This window comes from Rhinolophus sinicus, linkage group LG07 (genome assembly GCF_036562045.2).
Source record: "Rhinolophus sinicus isolate RSC01 linkage group LG07, ASM3656204v1, whole genome shotgun sequence".
NCBI classification, from domain to species: domain Eukaryota; kingdom Metazoa; phylum Chordata; class Mammalia; order Chiroptera; family Rhinolophidae; genus Rhinolophus; species Rhinolophus sinicus.
The window spans coordinates 14,215,023-14,241,992 of NC_133757.1; the positions used below are offsets into that span (position 1 = coordinate 14,215,023).

The 26,970-nt window shown below is 43.9% G+C and overlaps 1 long non-coding RNA gene across 2 annotated transcripts in view; it reads right to left on the bottom strand.

Moving 5' to 3' along the window:
• The window catches only part of LOC109444079 (uncharacterized), a 108,198-nt gene extending 100,151 nt beyond the window's left edge, over nt 1-8,047 (bottom strand). For both annotated transcript variants that reach the window (XR_012498421.1, XR_002136783.2), the window contains exons 1-2: nt 7,977-8,047; nt 2,770-2,881 (exon numbers count right to left, since the gene is read on the bottom strand). This is a non-coding gene — a long non-coding RNA (uncharacterized LOC109444079). The remainder of the gene's footprint in view (nt 1-2,769; nt 2,882-7,976) is intronic.
• Between the last annotated feature and the right edge of the window lie 18,923 nt (nt 8,048-26,970).

A 26,970-nucleotide genomic window follows, 5' to 3' on the forward strand; every position in this document is an offset into this window, starting at 1 on the left:
AAGTTAAGCCACCTCAGAAGAGATTCAGGACTACCAAGATCAAAGGGTAACTTTGAACAAAATTTCACCTCACCACCTTTCTGGAATCTTCTGCAGCCTTCTACTCTACAAGATGAGGAGTCACCTGCGTTGGCATGGCTACGATGGAAGAGGCAGGACCACCTCGTGGCTGAGGGCTCTCTACTTTCCCATCCTGGCTGTGCCTCAGTCTAGCTGTGTAACCTTGAGCACATGACTGCATCCCATAATACTGGGATGATGAAGAGAGAACAGTGCTTGCCTCGGAGGGTTAGAATGAGGATCGAAATGAGTTCACAAACAACACACGCTGTTCTGTTGTGCCTGGAACTCAGTAAGGTTTGGAGAAAGTTTAACGATAAACCTCTGTGTATCTGGGAGGGCACACTGTTGGATCTGGGAGCGTAGGTCAGTAGATTTCTGCAAAATTGCAAAGCTGGGTGAATATTAGAACCCAAAGACACACCTAAGAGATTTGGCAGGATCTGCTACCAATAAGAATCCTGAACACTGAATGACAATTAATGAGCCCCTACTGTGTGTCACAGAGGGTGCCAAGTGCTTTATATTCTCCATCTTTGTATACCATGAACCTAAAAACGTAGGTCCTATTTTTATCCCCATTCTACGGATGAGGAAACTGAGGCCCAAATAAGTCAGACAGAAAAACCAGAGAACCATATGATTTCACTGATATGTGGTATATATAAACCAAAAACAACAAAAGAACAAGACAAACAAATGAGAAACAAAAACTCATGGACACAGAAAATAGTTTAGTGGTTACCAGAGGGTAAGGGGGGTGGGGGGCGGGAGATGAGGGTAAGGGGGATCAAATATATGGTGATGGAAGGAGAACTGACTCTGGGTAGTGAACACACAATGGGATTTATAGATGATGTAATACAGAATTTTACACCTGAAATCTATGTAATTTTACTAACAATTGTCACCCCAATAAATTTAAATAAATGAATAAATAAATAAATAGTAAAAAAAAAAAAAAAAACTGAGGCCCAGAGCATTTTGGCAACTTGTTCAAGTCATACAGCTGACCCTGTAGCATTAGGCTTCAACCAGGCAAAACAGACTCTTAACCCCTAAATTCTATTCCTGTGAGATTCCCACCCCAAGATCATCTCGTGGAGAAGAACAATCTGGAATGGACAAATTCTGCCTTATGGCTCAGGAGACAAGCCTACCACGTGGAGAGCATGGAATCCCTGGCAGGGCACATCCTGACACGCGCACATGAAGGAGAAAGACCTTGGCTAGGCCCCGTTAGCTCTGCTTGCTCCTAGCAGGCAGCTTTCCTTTCAGCCTCTAGATTAATGGGACCCACTCCCTATTTCCTCTTTTCCACTCTTCTCAGCCAGGGAGGAGCCACAATCATTTCCAGACCCTCCTCACATTGCAGGCTCAGGAGCACCTGGCAGCAAACAAAAAACACACACACAAATAAGAGTGACAGCTCCCAGCCTGGAGGCCAGATTTCTCCTCGTTCCCAGGCAAAAACACGCAGAGGTGTAAGCTGAGCTTTCCGGGGTCACAGTTGGCCGTTGGGTAACCCCAGGGCTCATGCCTCACTTCTCCCAGCCTAGTCCCATGTACAACCTTTGGCACTGCTGGAACTAATGACCCAAACGCCAATCAGAGCCTGGCAGCCACCTGGGCTACACACTGTCAATGCCATTGGTCCATCACCCTTCTCTCTGTGACAGCCACAGAACCAAGGGGGTGAGAGGTGGGGCTGGAGGCCGCCAGGCTGCAGCTTTACCCCCAGCCCAGAGACACCACCACTCCTGGCTGCCCACCCTCCCAACCCCACCATATTCGCGTGTCCTTTTCCTTTCTGCCTGGCAGAAGGCTTTCACTTAAACCCACCCAATGGCTCAGGGTGTCCTGAGGCAGAAAGTATGTTCCCAGAGCAGTAGGGAAGAGTGCCTGGTCCATCAAGAGGTTGGGCTTTTACCCAGCATGTTGACCATTTTCCTGCTGACTGGGCAAGTTATCAAAACCTTCCCTAAGTGTCGGTTTCCTCATCTATTAAATGGGTATAATACCATCCCCATTGTGTGAGAACCAAGAGAATGCAAAGAATGCCCCTTAAAGCTCTCAGCACAGAGTCTGTCACATGCAATAGATATTATTTGCATCATCGTCATCATCAAAAGCGCAACATTCATGAATTCAGAAAGGGCACTTAGCTGCAACTTTAGGGGTAGGGGGTGGAAAACAACTTGGCCCAAGGATTCATGGGGGGAAAATGGTTTTCCATGACCTTCATCTCCCTGCTCTGGACTTTGCGGGAATAGGGAGGGAGAGGCTAGAACACCTGGCCTGGGAAATGGAGTTGGAGAAGATGGGTGTCAGAGAGAGGAAAAGAGAAACTGACTTCTCCAAGGTCTGGCTGGTGCCAGGTGCCGAGCTAGAAACTTAAGATGCCATTTCCTTTAGTCTTTACCAGCAAAGCAACCAGGTTTCTCCCATTTTGCAGAAGAAGTTGAAGTTTGGTAACAGTAAGCGCCGTGCCCCAAGTCCCTCAGCTGACCTGGTGGTTGTGTTGAGATTTGAACCCAGCTCTGGCCGACCTGGGAGTCTCACACCATAAAGCAGACACAAAGCTAGCCCAGAGGAAAGCTACCAACCAGATACAAACATCATCAAATGTCAGAGCTGGAAAGAGTTCCAGCAATTAGTCCAACGCTCCTTTTATAGAGGAGAGAACTAGGTTCAGAGAGGTTAACTTACCCAGAGACACAGGTGACCTGGTGACAGGATGAGGACCCAAGCTCGGATCTATAGCACGATGCTGAGTCACTTCTGAATGGCCTCAGACCTCTTACGGCTCAGAAATACAGACCTGGATGTGGAAGGGAAGGAGATCTTTGAAAGGTGCAGGAAGAAAGTCTCAAGGATCTCTTGGTGAGAATTTGGGGCGAGCCATCCTTTCCCGGTTCCTTTTCATCCCACACCAGGGAGCATGCCCTCCCGTAGAACCCCTTCCTCCTTCTGTGCCGCAACCTTCACAGCGGACTCTGACAATGAATATTATCTCCCCTCCCAGTCCTTCTGAGGAGATAGGATCAAGCACCTCACTTTCAGGGTTCTTGAACTATTGATGAAAGGGGAATAGACCCCTGAAAATGTAATTTTTCAAGAAACATTTGTGTCTTGAACATATACCTATGTCAAGGGGCCACATCACTTGAAAGAACATTCTTGCTGATCCTGAACGGATTTTGGTAGTTGTTGTTGAGAGCTGTACCCAACAAAAAAGGTTGTAATAATAAATATTCTTTATTATAAATGCTCTTAATAATAAATACTCTTTATTAAGCTCAACTACGATCCCAGCTCTGGTCTGCTTAGGTGCCTTCAGCTTGAGTCATGATGACAATAACATTCTTCACGGTCATAACTATTCATTGAGTGCTTATTTACGTGTCAGGTATTGTACTGAGTATGTCATACGATTTCTTCTCACTCTCACATGCACCCTCCACATACTCCCCGCCCAATAGGTAGTGCAGTTCATATTACCACTGTACAAATAAGAAAACTGAAGATCAAAGAGGTCAAGTAACTTGTCCAAGGACACATGTCAGTTCAGGAATCAGGTCTTGAACCCGGGACATGTGCTTTCAGACTGTACCCTTCACCATGAAGCCATTGAACGAAAGATCTCTCAGTTCTATAGAGGCAACAGATATAGACAGATCCACCTGTTTTGTTTCTGTTTTTTTGGTTTTTTTTTTGTCACTCACCAGCCACTCCTTTCAACCAGGTCTAACCAATCCCCTGCTCTTCCCTGTGACCTCGTGCCTATTACAAAGCCTTCATGTATCCAGTCAACAAACATCCCCACACACTAACCATCTAACTATGAGACAGGCCCTGCCCTGTACTCTGGTGACCCAAGAGTGAAGAAGGCAATGTTCTGCTTAGAAGGGTCCCATTGTCTACCAGGTGAGGCAGCCTAGAAAGAGGGAAATGACAGCCCCACATGACAACAGAACAAAGGATGGTGGGGACAGAGCAGGGAGCTGCCCACACATCCCAGAATGTGGCACTGAAGCTCGATCTCTTAGGAAATGGGAAGGAAGAAGGAGAGCTTGCCAGACATAGAAGGAGGTGTGGGGAAAGCATTTTATGCTGAAGTCACAGCATGTACAATGGCACAGAGTCATGAAAGGACTGGGCAGGTTAAAAACTGAGAAGAGCTGCCTGCATCTCAGGCAACGCCTGACGTGGTTGGTGCATTCCGAGCTCGCCGCTCCGTGGCTGTCCCGAATTCTGACTTTCTGTGCACTTTCCTAATCACCTCCATGGAGTCCTGGGACCTCTATTTCTGATGGGAGAGCTGCCTCTTCTGTAGACTTGGGTGTGTTTTTCTGCTTGACTGTGGCCCACTCACCGAGGTTCTGACTCATGGCATCTCTTGCCTTTCATGCTACCAGAGCCGAAATTTTGGAGTGTTCAGATGGTTTCTAAATCTACCTTAGGTTCCCTGCTCCCTAGCTCCATGCTGCTGCTTTAAAACTAAGTGAAGAAGACCAGTTCTGCCTGGTTTCTGCTTGTTCCTCTGAGGACAGTGCCCATGTGTCCAGGGCACACTCAGGACCATTCACCAGGCTGAGGACTTCAGAGCCTGCTTCTGGAAGGAGATGTCCCACTGCCCTCTGTCACCTGCCTTGCTCTTGCTGGCAGCCTTCCCGGCACACTGTCCCTGCAGCCCAGGCTTCCTGAGCCCATGCCTTCTGGATGGGAAGGGAAGGCCACTCTACCCACCTAATTGTCCATGGTGGGCTTTGAGGGGCCCAGAACCACTTGACGTTGTATGCAATTTGGGGGGTGTTTGCATATGTGTGTGTTGAAGGAAGTAGTTCAGTCCTATGGTCCAGGAGTCAGGCTCTGGAGCTAGACTAACTGGGTTCCGATCCTGACTTTACCACTCCCCGAATGTGATGGGTTGATTGTATTCTCCAAAAAGATATGCTGAAGTCCTAACCCCCAGGCCCGCAGAATGTGATTTTGTTTGGAAATAGGGTCCTTGCAGATATAATGAGTTAAGATGAAGTCTTTAAAGTGGGCCCTAGCCCAGTGTAACAGATGTGCTTATAAAAAGGGGGGGGGGGGCGGGGGGAGATACACACACACGGAGAAGGATGCCATGTGATGACAGGGGCAGAAGCTGGAGTTATTCAGCCGCAAACCAAGAAACACCAAGAATTGCCAGCAACACCAGAAGCTAAGAGCCAAGCATGGAACACATTCTCTCTTCCAGCCTTTGAGGAAGCACGGCCCTGCTGACACTTTGATCTGAAATGTCTAGCCTCCAGAACTGTGAAAGAATAAATTTCTGTTGTTTTAAGCCACTCATGCTTCTTATGGCAGCCCTAGGAAACTAACACTAAATATAGCAGCGGCCAAGTTAATTTAACTTTCCGTGCCTTAACATTTACATTTGGCAACAAAAAGCAGCATTCGCCTTCTAGGGTTGTTCAGAGATTAGCTAGTCCAGAAAGCACTCAGCATCGTATTTGGCACATAATAAGTGCTCAATAAACGTGGCCGTCATTGCTACGCGTGTTTTTGTTTCTGTTTTTAATATGAAGAGGGACCGTGGCTTTCATTTGATTTTTCAAATAGTTTATGTCCCAAAAAAGGGCTGAGAAGCACTGCCCTGGGCCTTGCCATCTCGAGGTGACTTCAACAGGGCCGTGGGCCCTTGCACCTTCCTCCAGCACCCTCACCTGTGGTTACTGTGCGGTGTCCTGCCCTGCCACAGGAGAACGACGCTGGTTTACAGATGAAAAAAACCAAAGAAGTGCTCTCTCCTGTTCCCTCCAGCTGGAGATGTTGTGTATCACCCTCCGTGCCAGGTAGGTGTCTCAGGAGATCACGAAACTTCCCTGATGTGACCAAGTAGGTGAATAGAGTTGGGGAGCCCAGAACCACAAAATCTTGGGGCAAGTCCGCAGTAAAGGTCACAGCTTGGCCCCAGAGAGGTGCTGACTTGGTGTTACATACAGAGTCGAAAGGGTTTAGGAGACAGACGTAGAATGGAATCACCCTGGCTTGCAGAAAAGGACACTGAAGTTTGGGGACAGTAGGAGGGTGATCATGGAAAATGTGTCACAATCCACCACATTACAGACTGGTGTCCCTGCTGATTCTTGCTGTGCCTGTGGACTTCTCCATTTTCATCCCCAGCCACTCAGCAGATGATGCTAATGAAGGGGTAGGTTCCATTCATGCTATAAGGAGGCAGACACCATGTCACCCGGGGCACTTCCTTTTTGGTTTCTGCTGCTAAAAATGTCCAGCCTAAGTCATTGCCCAAGTCTGAAATCTACTCGGCCGGGCTCCTCAAAGGAATGACTCTTTTTCCCACTTCCATGAGATAATCTTGGCTTCCTTTGATTTGGCCACGCTCAGTCCTTTCGTGCATTTAGAACTTCCTCAAGCCATTCAGGGGAAAGCTGGGAGCAAACTTTAAATACATGTTACAATAAAACAGACCATTAGCTGAAAGTCTTCAAGAGACTGGCAGGAAAATGGGTTTTCCTGGATGACACAGCCACACCTGGGGAAGACAGATGGAGCACAGGAAGCATGATATCAAAGGAGGCATCTCTGGCCAAGTGGTGATTCCTTCACCCTTAAGCCGTGGATAGGTATGTGTGCCAATACCTGCCACCTCTTTATTCTTGGAGCTTGGCAAGAATGGTTGACTTTTTCTCCAATCCTTATTTTGTGGGTTGGTCCGGTCCCCCAAAAGTTAAAACTTATTTTCAACTTTTCATTAAAAACAACTTTTCTCTCTAATGTCTTAATTATCTGAGTAAATGACCAAATCCGTTGGGTATACTTACACACAGACCTATGTCCACACATGTGGATCAGAATGGATCAGATGAAAAAGTGATTGAATTTTAAAAAATACAGGCAAGAGATATTGTCTTGTTCCTGGGATGGAAGAAGAGATTTAAATATGAATCATCCAAGCTGGGTCACTAACTGGGTTGTGGTCACAAGGTGTGTGTCTTTCCATGTCCTTGTACCTGCCTCACCTGCCTTGATTTGGGCCCCATGTTGACCAGGCTCAGGTTTGGATTCTGATAGTTTGGAGCACCTTTCCTAGAAAAAACAATCTTGAGAAGAGATATGCCAGGAGATGGCATTTCTGCTCCATCCCACATGGATCTCTCCTGGGTTATTTCAGCATTTCCTTCCCGGATGTGAGACAAGACACCAGATGAGAGCAGAGACCCGGTTCCTGTCCGGAAAGCACACTGACAACAGTGACCTCCTCAGTGGGGATAGGAATTGAGGTCACAGCAAATCAGCTTTCCCAGGTAGCGCAGGGCGGCCAACCCCAACGCAGGCCAAGTGATGAGTGGAGAGGAAAGCCAGCCATGCCAGACAAATTGCCAAAGAGCTCGGAGGTTCAGCCTGGCAGGCAGGTGAGTGTAGAGCCATACTCTCACCTGGATGTTTTAAAAAGAAGGAAAACTCCCCTGAAATGTTAGACCCTTTTTATAGTGTGGCTCAGCAAGTGCCTCTCAACTCAGGTTTTGGGTTGTGGGTCTTTCTTGACAGCTATGGTCTGAGTGTTTGTCTCCCTGAAATGCAAATGTTGAGATCCTAAGACCCAAGAGTGATGGTATTAGGAGGTGGGGCCTTTAGAAGGTGCGTAAATCGTGAGGGTAGATTTTTGTGACTGCGATTAGTGGTTTATAGACGAGACACCAATAAGATCCCTTAGCCCCTTCTGCCATGTTAGGATATAATGAGAAGTCTGCAACCCAGAGAGGGCCCTCACCGGACCATGCTGGTCCTCGAACTGTGAGAAATAAATTTCTGTTGTTTATAAGCTACCCAGTCTGTGGTATTTTGTTATAGCAGCCCAACTGGACTAAGACATTTAGTCCACCAGAGCCCTGAGTTCTTACCTCCCATTGTAGGCTGGTCACCAATTCGGGGAGTGGGTTCCTCCAACAGCTTTCTCGTACACTTGGAACTAAAAACAAACAAACAATCAAACAAAATAACCCAACAGCAATTTACAATAAACTTGGAGAAGCCTAGAGCACAGCATTCCCTTCACCAGATCGTCCATCTCTGATGGACTCAACAGCTGGGCCAGAAAGCAGGGCTTCCCACTAACTCACGTGAGCAGCCTGCTTCCAAGTGCCAAAATAAAGAAGGAGCCGAGCATCGATCATCCACCAAATGGGATATTTCATTCTCTCCAACTCCATTCTGGGTGTTCGCAAACAGAGTGATGATGTTCATTATTTCTTCTTTAGGACAAAGCAGCCACAGCCACTTCCCCACAGCTCCATAGCCAGCCTCCCAAAATGCACTGTCTAAATATTTATCATAGCGTAACATGGGGTCGGCTTGGGTTCATTAGTTTTTCTGATTATCCCGGCATTGGATGTGAGAAGGGAACGCTGTGAACACTGTAAATATTTACAGACTACTCGGATCAGAGAGTCTGGTTTTGGCTCCAAATGGCTCAGCCCCCGTTCCTCCCACAGGCAAGACGGGCACCAGTGTACATACATCAAGTGGAAAACCCACAGGGACACGTTCCCTAGAGTTGCTGCTGCAGACTGAGACAAACGCTCCTAGAAGCCATAGCTAAACAGAAGTGCCCAAGCTTTGTATTTCTATAATGGAAGTACCTTTAATTATTCATAAATATGAGGGTTTAACACTATTTATAGTATTCAAGTTAATCATTTATTTAGCACAGTTTCTCCAAGAGTTCAAGATAACCTTTATAGTGCTCATTAAGAAGCAACTTGTAATAATTAGTACTTGTTTCTTTTCTGTCTTCCTGGCCGGACCACAGACGTCCCAAGGGCAGGGCCGGTATCTGACTGGTTTGCTGCTTTATCCTATGCTTAGAACCGTCTTTTACATACGTAGTAGGTGCTTAATACATATTTATAGTTTGAACACATCAACTTAGACCTTTGCTTTTCATTTGACTTTCAAAGATGCACAGGCGACAGATTATTTGAGGTTTAAGCTCAACTAGATAAAGCTCCTAAATTTGAGTTACTCCTTAAATTTTCTCTCAGTGGTAGACTTTGGGGTCTTGTAAAGAGCCCCGAGTGGAAAGTTAGGAATCCTGGTTCCCGTTCTACCACCAATCTCTGTATGGCTTTGAACAAGCACTTCTTACACCACTGATCACGAGTTCTTTGCTTGGGGTCTTTGGATCTCTTAGAGGCTTTTGGGGGGCTATGAAACCTCTGAAAAAGTCTGCACAAATGTACCATGACCCAAATGTGCCCTTCCATCTGAGGAGAGAGAGTCCATAGCTTCAATTAGATTCTCTAAGGCCTCCATAATTAAAACCAAGGAAAGAACCACTCTTTTTGCTTCTTTAGTAATTGAGGGTGATGGTGGAACAGATTAAATCAGGCCTGCCTCACATAAATCGAGGTTGCTTGCACCGTGCATTCCCCACGCCTAGTCTTAGACACCCCCTCCAGCCCACACCTATCCCTGAGGTTTGCACCCACCTTGGTCTCTAAGACCATCCTCCCACGACCGCTCAGTTGGAAGAGTGGCTCTGCTGGCCAGGACTGAGGACCTATGGATTGGCTCATCACCACGGACCAGGGTAGCTCTAAGTTCAAGCCCATTCTCTTCTCATCTTTGAGTGCATAATGTTTTACAAACATTTTTTGCTATATCTTAAAGCAATATTCTCTTCTATCTGGATCTGCCTCCAATGCTGTCTTTGTGGAATGTTTTTTTCAGACAAGAACTACAAGTTATCTCTAGAATTAGGAGGTTAGTGAGGGCAGGGTCTACTGGCCTCGTTCCGTGGAGAGCAGCAATGAGCAGAGTCAAGCCTTGGGTCCTCCCAGCCCAGTATCCCAGCCAGCAATTAGGTGGGGTATTGGGAGGTGGGGGGCACTCATTAGCCCCATTACTAGAAGCTTCTAGTGCCTGTGTACAGCATCGATTTGGTGAAAACAGTATTTGTCTCGACCCTACTGCCTGCCCTCTAATCATTAGAGCATCTCCCCTTCAAGTCTAAACTTTTCCATTTCTAAGACCCATTTAAAAATGCTATAACATTACTAGAGGTGATGGGGTTTGGGATTGGTGTTGCATTTTTCAGGTTATTAGCTAACACCTTAAATAAGTTGTCACTTTAGCAACCCCAGGAAAATCTGCCACCCAGAGGAACGTGAGTCCTTTCACTTCTGTGGGCTCTTGCTTTCTCATTTCTAAAATGTAATGGTTGGACAATATTAAGCAAATAGGGATTGACTCCAATGTAACTCTTGTTGCCTAGACTCATGCTTCTTAAACTTTATTGTGTACACAGGGATCTTGGTAAATGCAGGTTCTGAAATTTTAAATTTCTGTCAAACTTCCAGGTGACGCCAACGCTGCTGGTCCATGGAGCACTTGGGGGAACAAGGTTCTCAACTAATGTACTGAAAGGATTTGGAGACTATTCAGGACCCAGGAGGAAAGAGGAATGGGATTCTTTTCAGTGATGCCTGACTAGGAAACGAGGAAAGTGGGAAAATGGTTGTGGAATATAACCCTTAGATTGGATGCTTCTTAAGGAACATTCAAACTCTAACGCAGTCATTCTCAAAGTTGGCCTCCTACTCAGCAGCAAGAGCATCACCTGAGAACTGGTAAGGGATGCAAGTTCTCGGACCTCACCCCATATTTACTGAATCAGAAGGGGGCTCCAGCAACACAGGGTTTAACATGCCCTCTCAGTGATTCTGGTGCACACTCAAGTGTGAGAACTTTTGATCCAACATAGGAGTTGTCATGCAGGGTCTCAGCTCCTGCTCCCCGCACAAGAACGTAGGACATGGTGAGACCAAAAAGGAAAAATGGAGCCATAGACATGGGGGTCATACCACTATATTCTCACTGGCGGCTGGTCGAGACACAAAAGTAAACATCTGCCTGTACCCCAACAAGTCTCGCTGGCGGCCAGGCAAGACACAGGAAGTAGGATTCACACGATCTGCACCGTCGGCAATCCACTTGCTAACCACACTTGCTAGTTGCAATCCACTGTCGGCTTCTCTGCCAACCAACCAACCAACCCCCAGCCTAGCCACGGCAGTTGTATCAATGGCTAACGGTTAACCGGTAACAGCTTATGGCCACCCAGCCACAGCGGATGGTCATCTAATTACAGCTGATGGCCATCTAATAACTGAGCCAGCACCTTTCCACGTGAGGCCAAGAGCCTGGAAACTGCACTCTGGGACTCTGTCCCCACACAAGTCTTCTACAGAATTGATGACTATCACCAAAGTCAGGAATGAGCACAGGTTCCACATGAGAGACACGAGTCCAGGGAAAAGGGGTTCAGACAATAGAGTTGGACTGAGGCCCAAAACACTCCCCTCTATGTACCCTATTATCCAACTGTGGACCTCTGATTACAAAAACATTAAATATTAAGTATAAACTTTAAGCTTCTTTGGTCTCCCCCAATTAACTTTATCTTCCAACCCACAAAAGGTATATCTAGTTTATATTTGTAAAACGGATCAGAATTGAACACAGTAGCATGTCTACCTGTCATTCCCACAGCTTGGGAATTGGGCCAGATGAGCCTTGAACAAAATTCTGTTTTGTCCACAGCTGGCACATGAGCTGAGTTTCAAGCTTGACCAATTGTGCTTTCCTAATCACACTGTTTTCATATTGCTTAGCCATTTGCAACAGCAGGCCTCAGAGAGAGTTGGATGCTAAAACCTTGGGGTCAAAGTAGAGTCTTAGCCCAAGGGAAGTTAACAATGATAGTCCAACTGCCAGTGAGTGACTCCTTCAAATGAAGGAAAAATCATCTACACATTGAAAAGTGAGAAAGGGCTCTCTCTTTCTACCCCCTTCTCCACAACTCTGGGAAAAGTACTAAAAATCAAGTAAAACAACACTTGGGTGTGAAACAGATTATGACTCACAGCTGGAGGCAAAGAAGTTGCAATTCTATCCAATTACACCAATTTAATTGGGTGTTAAAAAAATCTGAGGTCCCAACAGTAGTTTCCTGGCCAGACGGCAGTCTGTAATATGGGGAAGCAGCACCTTTATTTGTTAGGAATTGTGATTTGGGGCTGAGAAGAGAAAGCCCAACACATTGCTTAGAGTACCCCACGGTGGGCGCCATTTTGATTTTGAGAATGAATTGACGTCTGGTTTTGGTGTTGAAGACTTCAAGGGTTTTTTCTTGGGCTTGTGAGAGCTCAGTGTGAAGAAGTAGCCTGCAAATTCTTTCAGTCCATGGACTACTGGGAAAAGCCGTGTGTTTGGATTCTTCCACTCACTTCTTACAAGTCTAAAATCAACCCCAAATTTGTGAAAAACTATGCAACCCAAATGTCTAACTTTAGGAAGAAGATTGGGCAACGTAAGCTACATCAATATCATGGCAACAATTGCAGCCAGTACAAATGTTCATGGAGAATGTCTAATAACATGGGGAAATGCATGTGATATAATGTTAAATAAAAATGTAGAAGACAAGATTGTGGAATGGGATGTCCTAAAACAATGTCCAAATGGCCAAATTTAAAAGTGATTTCCACTTAATAATGGATTAATAGGCAATGGCGTTTTCTTCATCTTGCTGTGCTGTATTTTCCAAGACTCCCACAACTGCATGTATTCTTTTTATACATAAAAATCAAAACAATTCCGTAAAAAAATTTTCTCCTACTTGTACATGCCACTTTAATCTGACTGATCTGTTGTCTGCACCTGACTTGTACAATTTTTTCTACCCCTTTGCTCCAAGCCATTCCCTTTCCCTGGCATACTTCCCTTGCTCTTCTTTGCTTATTCACACCTTCCACAGCCTTCAACCTGTTGGGTTCCCTGCTCCTCCATGGAAGCTACTGGGACCATCCCAGTCATAAAACATCCCCCACTTCTAAACACCTGTACCACCATTTCGTCCGCAACATTTGTGAAGCCTTGGAATATTAAGGATTTTTATTGTCAGCATGTCAGCATGTCAGCACATCACAGACCAATTACCCCCAGAATCCCTCAGGTGGGGCCCAGACATTAGCATCTTTTAAAACTCACTAGATGATTCCAATGTGTAGCCAAGACTGAGAATCACTAGTCAAAAGTCAAAAGTCACCTCCTATATATACAGCAATTATTTTTCCCAGATTTTCTGGGCCAATTCTAACTCAAGTATGTCACATTGATCCCACATAAACCATGGAAGCTTCTCAGAAATCCTGGTGTTCCAGTGATTAATACTACTACTACTAATAATAGTAATAATAATTGTTATTATCATTAAGTACCAATATGACAGTACCACTAATAACAATGTATATTATTAATATATATTAACTATGCATTTCTGATGCACATGGACACTAGACCCACATCATATTTTTTTGGTTGGTTCAGATATATTTATTTTGAGTCCCAATAGGGTTATCCAGTTTAACAAATAAAAATACAGGATGCCCCATTAAACTTCAGATAAACAGTGAATAATTTTTAAAGGATAAGTATATCCCAATATACTTATTACGAAAGTATACTTATTCTAAATATATTACGAAATATACTTACTCTAAAAATTTATTTATTATATTATTATGAAATATACTTACTCTAAAAATTTATTTATTATTATGAAATATACTTATTCTAAAAATTTGTTTATTATTTATCTGAAATGCAAATTTAACTTGGCATCTGTATTTTATCTGGCAACCCTTGGTTCAGGACATAGAGTTTGTGTACTTTTTGAGGGCTTTCATTTCCTGTTGTGCTAGCATGAAGCCCTCATGTAGTCAGGGCTGAACCCCCAATGTGACTGAGTTACCAACTGCAGAATAGGCTAACTTCAGTGTAAACAGGGAGAAAGGCCTTGCTTTCCGGGCTGTGTCACTGAGGGGGCTTATTAGTAACATTTGACTTGCAGGAGTACATATATGTGAGGCCAAAACAGAAATACTGCTTCCAGCCTGCTCCTAGAGTTTGAGAATCACTAGCCTAAACTGGGCAGCGGCTCAAAGCACAAGGTTCTGGAGTGAGAGAGTTCTGGGTGTGGATATCATCTCTCCCTGCTAAAAGATGCTAATATATGGTTTTAGGCAAGTTAACAAACTTTGTTAGCCTCAATTTTCTCATCTGTAAAATGGGGTAACACATTTCTACCTAATAAGTAGTCTTAGGATTAAATGAGATCATGTTTTAAAGTTCTCAGCATAATGCTTGGGGCACTATTATTGTTAATATAAAAGGACTATGTTTTGTTTGCTTGTTTGTTTCATATTCAGCCAACCAGCAAACAAATACACTAGGGGGCTTACTATTGCCCTGACCCCAACTACCCTTCTGGTCCTTATCCTGCCACTCATAGAAGCACACAGTAATGGCTGTGATGGGAGCTGGGGAAAAGCCTGCTAAAGGAAAAGCATGTGAGATTCTTCTAGAATTTGAGATTGAAAACTGTTTAAATAAGGCAGATCGCAAGTGGTAGAATTTTATGCAAATTACAACCAAGTGGCTAGATTTGTAGGAAGATTATATGCACTTGAGTGTGGTCCCCCAGCCAATCCAAGTGGAAATGAGTGGCCAGGGTCACAGCAAACACTGGGGTCTTTGATCAGTCCTGAGTGCTGGAACCAAGGGCCAACACAACTCTTGTGTGTCGCTTCTTCAAATTCCTGCAGGTCAGAAACCATGTTTCTCTCTCAGTGATTGTTTCTACCCTGGGGCAATTCAGGATCACCTCGTCTGATGCTACCCACAGCCACCCCTTCTGGAATCGCGAGACACTAACCAGACTTGATTTTTCGGTTTTTCAAAAACCAGTTTGAAAAATATCACCTGGGACAGCCTGAAAAAGAACGCCAGGCTGCCTGCTACCCAGCAGTCCACAAAGAGACACGTCAGCCGCCAGTCACTGTCAACTGTTTGCTCAGATCATGACAAGCTCCAGCGTAGGCAGGAAAAGGAGGCTTCTCGGCTACCCGAGGCACTGGGCACTCTGTTCCCGCACAGATCTCAGGAGGGAACTGAAAATGGGGCCAGAAGAAGAGAGGGAACATGAGGGAGTCAGGAGCCCAGCATCTTTAGGCCATTCCTCCAAGTTCATTTTCTGCTCCAAGAACATTAAGTTATTGGGAGCTCTCCAGACATGTTTGGGGGAAGGAAGGCTACCCCCATCATTACCTCCCAATATCCTTCTCTGTGAGGTAGGGACAGTATCCTCCTTGATCTCCTTGCAGTGGTGGAGAGGGTGAAAGGGAGTCACAAATGTGAAAGTGCTTAGCAAACTGTAAAGCACTGGGGATATTCTGTGGATTACTATTATTACGTCTCTTTCTCTGCTGGGACAATGAACCCACCCAGATGTTAGAACAGCCAAAGCTATGAAGACCTGCGTGATCTCTACGTACCTCACTCAACTTAAACCAGGAAGACAGCTCATGAGCCCACGATAAACAATGGCTGACGGCCTGTTCTGTTTCCCCACAGTGTACTTGAGTTCTTTTCCAGTGTCTGTTCTGTATCAGGGAAGAGACTGTCGGTGAGCTGTGGGGGAGGGAGCGAGCCAGTGGCTTTTAGGTGGTCAAGCCATGGAGAGCTTTGGGCTGGCACTGCAGGGTGAGTTAGGTGTGGAAAGCCATCCCATTTGCAAAGGCCCGCTCAGAAATGGGGTTGACCCCCTCGGTCTTCTCACTTGATGCACAAGCAAATGAGGTGACAACACACTGCCGAGGGCAGGGGGCTGGTCTTGCGGTTTCCCATCTGGTCTCGTTTGGCTTTGGGGGTTTGGCGCCACTGACAGACACATGGAAAACAGCCTTGTCGTCTTGGATCAGACAGTCGGCCTCAGTGCACACGAGGACGTGTGAGATTTCACACATGTTTGCTGGCGGAAAGAGGCCATGCAGCAGGAGAAGAGGCATATTTACATTTTCTGCGAGTGTTTGGATTTTTAAAGAAAAAAACAGACATTTTACAGGGCATGTTATAAACCAAGGTCAGCTCTCCCCCTCCGTGGTATTGAAGAAACATCACCAACCTGAAGCAGGAGAAAAATCTGATCCAATCCGCTGGGGTTAGGAATGTCCACCTGGTTTCTTTAAGAGGTTCTTTTGCCTTGTTTACTCCGCCTGCTATCATCTCACAACAAGACTATGCTCAGCAAGACTCAGGGGCAGGATGGTATTTGTATGCTACTTTATAATCTGTTCTGAGTAATGTGGAGTTAATAACTCACATACCAAGAATCAAAAAATTAAGTACCTTGAAAACGCAGAGGTGGGCATTTAAAACGACTATTTTTACTCTCTGTGTTACTTGACTTCACAAAAGCACAAATTACTTGACAAAGACAATAAAATCATGGTTTAAAAAGTGGACACTAATCTACATTAATAATGATAATGCAGCTGGCAAGAGGGGATGAGGCTGAGAGCTAGAGCAGACAGCTCTGTCGGAAGGAGAGCTGTCATTCTTCACTCCCCTCCAACTTTGACATGGGTGACCCCTCTCACTCAGCATTATTCTTCTCAGGGGTCCCAGCCAACCTTAGCCATCTTGAAAGGTGCTACTACGAAAGTAGCTAAGAGGCACTCATGAAAATGCTAGACTGTGCTAGAGCTGACCAAATACTTCCAGAGATGATTCCATTTAGTAGCCCCAACAACCCTGTGGGATGACAAGTATTATTCCCACTCATAAGGGTTGAATCTGAGACTCAGAAATTCAAATATTTCCAGTTCCCAGAGCTAAGAGGGGATACAGCTAGGACTTCTAACTCCATGTCCCCCATTCTTAGACTTACCCAGAGGCCAAAACAGCCGAGTGATGAAGCTTGCAAGCTCTCGTGTCAGGTTAGCTAGCTAGGTTCAAGTCCCAGCTCTAATACTTACTTGTTTTTCTGACCTTGGGCAAGAAACTTAAATTCTCTGACTCTCAGCTCCCTCAACAGTAAATTGGGAATGATAATAGTAAGACCCACTTTGCAAGGTCATCAGAAAGATTGAATAAAATGACACATGTAAAGCACTTAGCCCAATACCAGACACTCAACATATGTCAGCTCCCTGAACTTGGGAATTACTGAATATAAATGCACTCAAACTATTCATATTTTCCATTCTATTCAGATTTCCTGATATGTCTTGTCTTTTAATCCTCATTGTAATAGAACCCAATAGTCAGTGTACCTATTAAAAGGTCTTTTCACACCCAAACCTCTGTTTCCTGGGAGGTAGGAAATTGAGGCCAGACTTGCTTTATTACAACAATGCAAAATCTTTTCTAATACACCTTCCACAGCTCCTAGGAAGTAGGCAGTGGCCTACAAACTCCTCCAGATTTGCCGAAGATCCCAGTTAAGTGAAAGAAGAAATGAGGCTGTTCCCTGAGACAATGTAGATACACCTTTTTGGGTGAAATGAAACATTACTTTAAATAATTTTATCGCTGGGAGAAAGGTGTAAAGAACAGTCTGGGTAGGAAGAAGGGGCACCCACTGTGACTTGTGGTCATACCTCCAGGCTGTGGGCAGGAATTCAGGATGGTAAAGTTCAGTATTTGCACATTTCAACAACATTCTAATTTCTTATCACAGATACATACTATTTTGTAATAAAAAATTAAAAGGTGACCCCATTCCTAGGCTGGCTAGAGGGTGTACCCTGTGGAAGTGGCCCCTAGGCTGTTCTCAACAGGGTAACTTTTAAAATTTTCCTTATGAGCCAGCTCAAGTTGTTAAAAGATTAGATCCTAAAAGTTCTCATCGTAAGGAAAAAAAACATGTTCTCTCTCTCTCTTTGTACCTACATGAGATGATGGATGTTAACTAAACTTACTGTGGTCATCATTTTCCAATATGTGTAAGTCAAGTCACTATGCCGTACCCCTTAAACTTACACAGTGCTGTGAGTCTATTATATCTCAATAAAACTGGAGGAGAGAAACAGACCCAGCTCAGCCATAAATTCCTCTGGGAAGCCCTTCCAGGTGGAATTCATTCTCTCTCCTTCTGTAATCCAACAGTACTTTCTGCCTTCCAGTATTACAGCACTTCATTCTTTCAGGCTTCCATTTGTTCATCCAATCAACAGATGCACTACGACCGAGTCCCTGTGGGAAGCTCTGGGAAGCAAAGGTTAACAAGAGAGTCGAGGTGCCCACTTGCATGGAGCATGTTCTGGTGGGAGAGCTCGACAGTAACCACCGCCCTCCAGTCCTGTAGTCATTGGCTGTCCTTGTGTCATCATGGCTCTGATGGAGATGGGCCAAGGGCCGAGGAAGCACACACACTCAAGAGACCTGACATAAGCCAAGAGGCCTGGGAAGGTCACTCTGTGCAAGTGACCTTTCAGTTGGGAATTGAGAGATCAGAAGCAGCATTGGGTTAAAGGGTGGGAGGAAGACCAGTTAGTCGTGTTTTGGTCTCAGCACCCCGGCAGGCACTGGAACAGAGCTCACCAAAGAAATGAGAGTCGATAGACCCAGCCTGCCGGTGCATCAGACCTTGGAGAAAGAGAATCAAAGAAGAGGCAGGGGCCAGATCACAGGATGCTTTGCAGAATATGGGATTTCAAACCTGACGCTAAGAATAGGGAAAAACCACTGAGAGAGTCATCCCATAGATTCTGTTGGTTTTCTTGTCTTTGTTCACCTCCACTTTGACCAGCTCAGTGGTTCGCAATTAATGGGAGCCTAATAATTATTGGTGAGATGGCTGAACCAAGTCACCCTAAAGAGAATGATCCTGCAAGCAAAGAACATGACTGTGCGTCTCACCTGCCTCTCTTCCCTTTTGCTCCCCTCCCAATCAAAGGTCTGAAAGCTGAGAAGTATAAAATCCACACAAAGAGGCAGCAGTTAGAAATGAGATGCAGAGCTAAGCCATTTCTCCCACTTCACAATCCTTCCAAAAATGTTCATCACTGGCATCAGATATCATTACCTTGACTTCTGAGACAGACAGACAAACAAACCAAAATTGGAGACTCAGAAGAGGTAAGCATTTACCGAAGGTCATACTACAAAGCCGCTGCTGCTCTGAAAGTTGTTTCTTGGCCATTTGTCAAGAGCCAACTCACCCCTATCCCCTCCCTGCCTAAAACACGTATTTGTAGGCTTAATTATGTGAATTTGCTTTTCTTTGGCTCAAAGAGAGTAGGTACAGGGGCATTTTTCATGCTACACAAAAATGAAAGTATACTGAAACCATCCTAACCTCAAACTGAATGTCGAGGCAGTCGAATTCCTCAGCGGCAACCAAATACTTTATATAGAACGGGAAGTCAACTGAGAAATCATAAAAAATTAGAGTTGGGAAGGACCTCTGTGCTCACGAGGGTCAGGTCCCAGGAGCTTCTACAGAATTGTTCCCTGTGGTGAAGGGTCTAATGTTTTGTCCACTCAAGTTTTAAATATCTCTCCCAATAGCTCACCCCTGGGGATGCCTCTCCACAGGGCAATAGATCTTGCTGTCAGGGCTTTTTTCCTGCTATTCAATCTCACTTTTCCTTGCCTCCACTCCATCCCATTTGTCTTTGGCAATGATTTAGAGAAGAGTGTGCTGACGTTTGAAAACAAAAAGCCCTGTCTTTGCCTTCAACTTTATTTTCCAGACCCCTCTACCTATGGAAACTTCGAGATCTGGGAGGGAGAAAGAGAGGGAGGCAAGCAAACAAGTTAATGTTGGTTCTGGAAGAAACTATTTCAAAGGGCCAAGCCCCAAAACCTTGAGCCCCCAGGTAGACATGAGGACAGGGCAATAATGCCTCTGGAGTGTGCTGGTTACTCCGGCCTGACTCTTAAAGGCAGAGGGGACAGTCACCAGATTTTCCGGGCAGCCCGGAGTTTAACAGCCTCTTGGTGCCCCGGCTAGGACAGAAGGTGGCAGCAGAGCATCAGGCTCTGTGGGCCTAGTGGTTTTTCTGGAGAATGACAAGTCCCAGTAATTGGGAACATTTAACCGGCCCAGCCGGGAAAGCTGCTCCTTAGCCAAGCCTGAGCTGCGAATCAAGGCTCTGGCTGGTCTTTTAAGGCAAACCCCAAACAGTCAGAATTCTGGGAGCACAGTCCATTCTCTCCCAAAAAAACATCCTGCAGCTAGACTGTAATCCAAAGAATAACTTCAGTCCTAAACAGGGATGTTTGGTCCAAGCTGATCTAAATGCATAAACTTGCCATCTGGTCTGGTGTGTTGTGCGCAAATTTTTGTGTTTAAAGAAATTTGGGGTTAATGCATTTCTTTTCTTTATTCTTCCTAGCCCCGAGCTATTTACTTCTGCATTTGTCTCTGGTTTTCTGGTTTCCCTTCCCTTGATTTCTTACTTATTTTGTCGTGTTTGCATGCTGTCCTTCCAAAGCAGAGATCTAGAGACTAAGCATTTCTGGCTTCAGCTAGACTCCTGCTGGGGAACCAATTAAATGTCCTACCCACCAGGGAGAGTGTGATATTTTTTATTACTTTCTAATTTTGGGCCCTGAAATGGCTTCAGTGATCAGAACATTCTTCTGCTTAAGAACCTAAAGGAGTCAGTGGAACGATGCTTTTGATTTCTATTTCACTTATAACAGCCCATACTTGCCAAATGTTCTCCAAGGATCTCTACGGAGCCTCAGTTTCTTGAAGTGGGGGAAAAGCAGGACAGAGCAAAGAGCAATGAAACTTTCCCCCTACTTCACCTTATCATTTTGGAAATTGCCAACTACTTTGGGAAAGTCTTTCTTTGAGAAGTCAGTGAACTGAACAAAAACAAAAAAACAAAAAAAAGATTTGAAGAATTTGAACAAAACAATTTCACTGGATTCTCAGTCTGTTTAAATTACAATAGCAAATCACAACCAGGCCTCTTTCTCATTACCACTGGTCTGATAGTTGGGCCTTCTAAATGCTTATTAAGGCAAAAGGAAGAGTAGGGTTTATTTCTAAATAAATTCACAGGAACCTCTACCCAAGGTTCTCACTGCTGTTTGTTTCATGCCTCTTTCTCTTTAAAGAGTTAGCATGAAACAGAAAGGCTTGGAAAAAAGGTGGGGGCTGGGGTCCAAATAGATTCTAATGAGGAATAAGGAAATAAAAGTACAAATCTCCCTGAATGTCGGAATTTCTATTTATTTATCTTTGCAACAAGGAAAGACGCCTTAAAATCCTGAATTGCTCTCGGATAAAACCAAATACTAACAACCCAGCAAAACAGCTAAAAGCCCAAATTATGAGCTGTTCCAACTCCTTCCCACTTGCCACGGGGGTCTTGGCTGAGGTTTTTTTTAAGCCTTTTTTCTTTTTCTTTCTTTTTTTTCGTTTTTTTCCTGGCTTGCTTTCTTAGCCAGGAGGTAATTCTAAATGTTTATCTGAAGTATCTCCCTGATATTCTGAGGGGAATTTTCTCTAGAGCAAAAACTCCCCTGAAAACAGGGGCTTGTTTCAATTTCCATTAAATAATGCTCAGTGTTGAGTCTTTTACTAGTGAATGGTTTCTTTTAGTGAGACTGACGACAAAAACTGACATATATAACCATGCTCAGCAACAACTTTTGTAAAACGTGATTGAAAAATTAACATCTATAATCTTATAATAAGCTACTATATTTGCTATTATATGATACTCTGTTAAAATCATCTTTCCTACTTTTAAATAGAAGTCCCATGAGAGCAAAAATGTTTATCTTTATTGTTTATAGCCCCGTTAAGTACCACTTTATCATATGATTCAAAATTCAACAATATAATTTAGCAGTCAGTATTTATTTATTTAAAGAAAGGGTAAGTGTTTCTTCAGAGTTTTCTAAATTTAAATTCACAAACCAAGCCACCGTCTTTCCTCCCTTCCTTCCTTCCTTTATTCTTTCCTTCCTTTCATTTTAAAACCCAGTGACTGAACGTTCTTGGATTTAAAAGGCCTATAAAAATTCAATTTCCCTTCAGTAGATTATTTGAAATGACTAACTACCTTCTTTAGGGAGAATACTCTACGTAACTTTGACTAAAAAGGCAATGTTCCAGATCAAAATATAGTCCTGGTCTACACTGGCAAAGAGAATCAAACCAATTATACAATGAGTAGAAGCATAAACACATGAACGGAAGAATACACAGGCAGACATAAAGCAGAATCAGAAAACTCAAAGCATCCAGTTAACCGAGGCACTGAGCTACCTGGACAACCATCTCAGTTCTCCATAAGACTTGGCTACAACTGAGTCAACACTCATTGGGCAACAACCTCCCCGCCTCCTGCAAGAGAACAGATTGCTAGCCTCTGGGAAGTAGCACTATTTCAATCAACTAATTTGGCATGTTGTGTTTTACAGTTACTAAAATTAACACAGAATCCAAACAAAAACATGGTCGGTGCGGAACTATATGCAGAGGACACTGTCACCTGATTCCTCCAAATCTGTTCATTATCAAAATTAGCTGCCTTGTTTGTCCTACTCGCATTTTTAAATGCACACCATTAATTAAGCTACCTGTCATTATGTCCTAGTAATGACCAACTCCTCCAGGATTCTCGTTTTAAATACAGAATTTGATAGGAGTCCCAATGCTGGGAGGTAATGGGGATGGGGAGGCAGTGAAGGAGATTTGCAGGTAGGACTCTGTATTGCTTCCAGCTACGCTCGATTGCTAGAGCAAGAACCGTACACGGAAACAGTGCCAGTTTGTTGCTTGCATTGAGCAAGGCTAAATTTTTCCAGGCTTTGCCGAGGAATTTCCTTCACAATACGTATCTGCATGAATTATGAAGCTGACTTCTAACCAGATGTCGGGCGCTCTGCGCTTCCTGTTCATTCAGGGTGCATCCATGTTTAACTCATCATGCCCCTCGCATTTGTCTCATTTTTCAACCTATTCTCATTTAGGGGTTAAAAAGGAATGAGGGTTTCTTTGTAAGTCACTTTGATTTTACACAGTTTCGGTGAACAGATCCATGAAACTCCAAAGAGAATGTTGACAGAAGTGAAGTGGGGGAGGGGTAAGGAGCGAGCAAGGCAGATGATTAAAAAAAAAGAAAAAAGTTAAGGATGCATTTTCCCAAAGAGACTTCTGGCCCCTCACCTAAACTGAAACCATCACTTGGGACATTCTTGTGGCAGACGCTTCCTGGGGGTACCCTATCTTCAGGAAACACATCCCATGAAGGCCTGTGCAGGAATCCAAATCAATGCTAAAAGGAGGCACAGCAGATTCTTAAAATTCTGTCTTTCACACCCTGACTTTTCACTTGAACATTCTGATTAAAAATTTCCTCCATTATCCTTAATATGTACAATTTTTCAAGACAAAGAAAGATGTTTTAGAGTCTCTGTGTGCCCATAAAATTCTGTCTCAGAGATTTTATTATTAATCATAAAAACATCAGAATCATTTTGGAAAGAGCGAGACAAGATTTCCTCAAAGCATGTTCAAGTTGTCTGCAACTGGTGTTAAAATGAAAAGGGGGTTAACCTGAGACTGCTAACTGATGACCTCCCTGCTTCCCTACGTTCACCGTTCACCGTGGAGGACATGCCAGCCAGAAGTTAACACAAATCTGCTTGGTTGGAAGCAGGCACCCACCATGCCTGAAGCCAGAAGCAGGTCCATATGGAAAGAAGCGTTCCAACCTTCATGGCTGCAGGGTGTGCATTTATCCATGACATGGAGGGCATGGGTGAGAGTAGGGCGTTGGCGTTACATATCTTTTATGGCATAAGAATATGTTTCTTGGGGCCCTGAGAAGTCTAGAACAAAGTGCTTAAAATGACTATTTGATTGTTCCCCAGCCAGCTCTAAGTATTGGCCCAAGAGCCCTCACTTCTTGATTGCCAGTTAGAAGCAACAAAATGGCGAAGTGAAATGATCCCCCCACAGGGATTTGTAGGGTGGTCTCCTTGGCTCACCTTTCAGAGGAGGTTGACCTTGCAATCATGATCCTTCTTCCCCCAAGCACCTTCTCTTTATCCCTTCATGTCATACCATAAGCCCTGAAGTCAGGCAAAACTGTCATCAGAGAAAGTCCAAACTCTGGTGATCAAAAGTTCGTGAGGGATTCTGAGTACTGCACAAAGCAATGGCCTCACCACTAGGAGAGTTATTGAGAAGCAAACCAATGACCTCATGACGCACCAGCACCCAAGCCATGTGGGGTGGCGGTGAGGGCATGGGTTCTGGAGTCAGAGAGATTGAACTCTGTTTCTTCCAGTTACTCAACCTCTCCATACCTCAGTTTCCTCATGTGCAAGACATAGGATGATAACATCTACTTTAATGGATTATTGAGCTTTTAGAAATCCACTCACGGAAAGCACCTGACACAGAGTCTGGTATCTAGTCAGCCCTCAGAATATGCTATTGTCTTCTCGTAACCACAACCAAGAAGTGCTTGGTGATTACTTCCTGTAACAAAAATGGTTCACTACACTGGCTGAAAGGCAACATAATATGGGGAAATGCATATTCCCAGGTACTTTCAAGGGTGAGATCCAGAAATCTTCACCAAGTGAGTCTAATGCAGCCCAGCTGACCTAGGCCACAGACCAATACTCCGCCCCATTACTACAAAGGATGATGAAGCATTAACAGCAGCCCCCGTCTTTAAGAGGTTTATTGTCTGGCTGTGAAAACCAATACACATAAGCTATCAGCATAAGTATTCACAAACAATGTGAGATAGGGTAGAATTGAGGAGTAACTTATACACATGTTTCCCCGAAAATAAGACTGGGTCTTATATTAATCTTTGCTCCAAAGACACATTAGGGCATATTTTCAGGAGATGTCTTATTTTTTCATGTACAACAATCTACATTTATTCAAATACAGTCATGTCATCGTCTTCTGGAACATCGTCATAATGTACTAAATGCGTCCGTCTGGCTGACGATCTAAACTCGGGCTTATTTTCAGGGTAGGTCTCATTTTCAGGGAAACACGGTAGCATCGTCAATATACTCTGAAAGGTTTCAGAGAAAGGAGAATCCTGTTAATTGGAGTACAGCAGACAGACTCAGGAATATTGTGAACTCTAGGGTGGTCTTCTATGGTCCAGATTCACAAAAATTGATTGCAAAATTTTGCATGCATATGCACGTCTATTTTTGGTGAGTGGAGTAGTTCTGATTATCTTCTCAAAGTGGTCCCTGATCTCCCCAAGTTTAATACTGTAATTCTAACGGTTGGCACTATTGAGTACTTACCACCTTCCACATTGTCCCAAACATTTTCCTTACATTATCTCATGTAATCCTCACAAAGCCCCAGGGAATAGGTACCATTACTATCTCCATTTACAGATAGAGGAGGAAAGGAAGGCCCGGAGAAATTAAACGTTTCATCCATGGTTACCCAGTGTTTTAGACTGAATGCTTGTGCCCCACCCCCCCACCCCCGCCCCCCAAAAATCGTATGTTGAAATCCTAACCTCAATAGGATGGTATGTTGGAGGTGGAGCCTTCAGGAGACGATTAAGTTTAGATGAGGTCACAAGGGTGGTGCTCTCATGATGGGATGAGTGGCCTTATAAGAAAAGGAAGATGGATCTCTCTCTCTCTCCACATGCACACACAAGGAAAGCCTATGTGACAACATGGTAAGAAAGCAGCTATCTACAAGGCAGGAAGACAGCCCTCCCCAGAACCTGAATCTGCTGTCATCTTGACCTTAGACTTCTGGCCTCCAGAGAACTGTGAGAAATAAATGTTTGTTGTTTAAGCCCCCCAGTCCATGGTATTTTGTTCTAGAAGCCTGAGCTGATGGAGACACCCAGCTAGTGAATGACGGAGCTGGTTCACCCCTTGGCTCCAAGGCTCATGCTCTTACTGACTCTAATGCAACATACTTTCTCTTGACACTTGCCCCATTTTTAGAACCATATGAATCTTATGGCTCACTTGGACGAGGAAGGTGGGAAGAACCAAGAGCCACTCTCATTCCTTGAGAACAAACCTTCTTTGAGGAAACAAGGCCAGACTGGGTGCACACATATCCTTGATTCAGGATTCATTCATTCATGTACAAAGAAATTTATTCTCCAAAGTTACACCATACTTCTCCCAACAAAAGTTTCCAGATTATCTTGTGTCCCCTGAGCCATGACCACAAGGTCAGGTAAGCAAATAAATATATTCATTTGGACAAGTAGTTACTATAAAAGTCTGATTGTAAAGCAAATTGTTTCCCTTACAACCTCTCCATAGAATATGTCTTGACAACATTTCTCATTCCTGACACTTTCTCAATTATTTTTTTAAAAAAATCAAGGAAGTGTTTGGGGAAAGACATTAGCCTGAAGTGGCCTCAACTGATGATAGTTGATGGTGGAAAGGAGAGCGGAGGCTTGTAAATGTCACCTGATAATATCAAGTGAAAAAAGAGGGGTAAAAATATTCAACACAGATTTGGTTGTTATTTCTGAAGATATGACTTCATCATTAAAAATATTTAAGGTATTTTAAGCAAGTTTCTAAAGCTCTCTTTAAAAAAAGAAGGATATTATAAGTGGTGACCTTGTGGAGATCATAAATATCCACCTATAGGAAAATTGAAAGAACCTCTTGGGCTTACAATAAAATTTTCAGTAACAGCATCTTACATGGATTCAAAGGGCTGTGTCTTGAACAATTTAGAAGTGCAGGTGATATGCAATGAAGAACTGTGTTTGATGATTCAAGAATGGCTTCAGTGACAAAAGCAAATGATAAAGGAGTGCTGGAAGAGTCTGAATACAATTATTTCATTAACCTGAACTTTTTTTAAAGGACTGTGGAAAATGATACTTCTAAATGTTTATGCTGTTTTATATAACATGTAATATATGAAAATAAATTGATCCATTAAATACGGAAGTAAACATCTTACTGTTTCATAAAAGCTCACATATTCAACTTGGTTTTTTCTTTGGGAAGGGAGACATTGCCTCCTATTTAGGTTTTCCT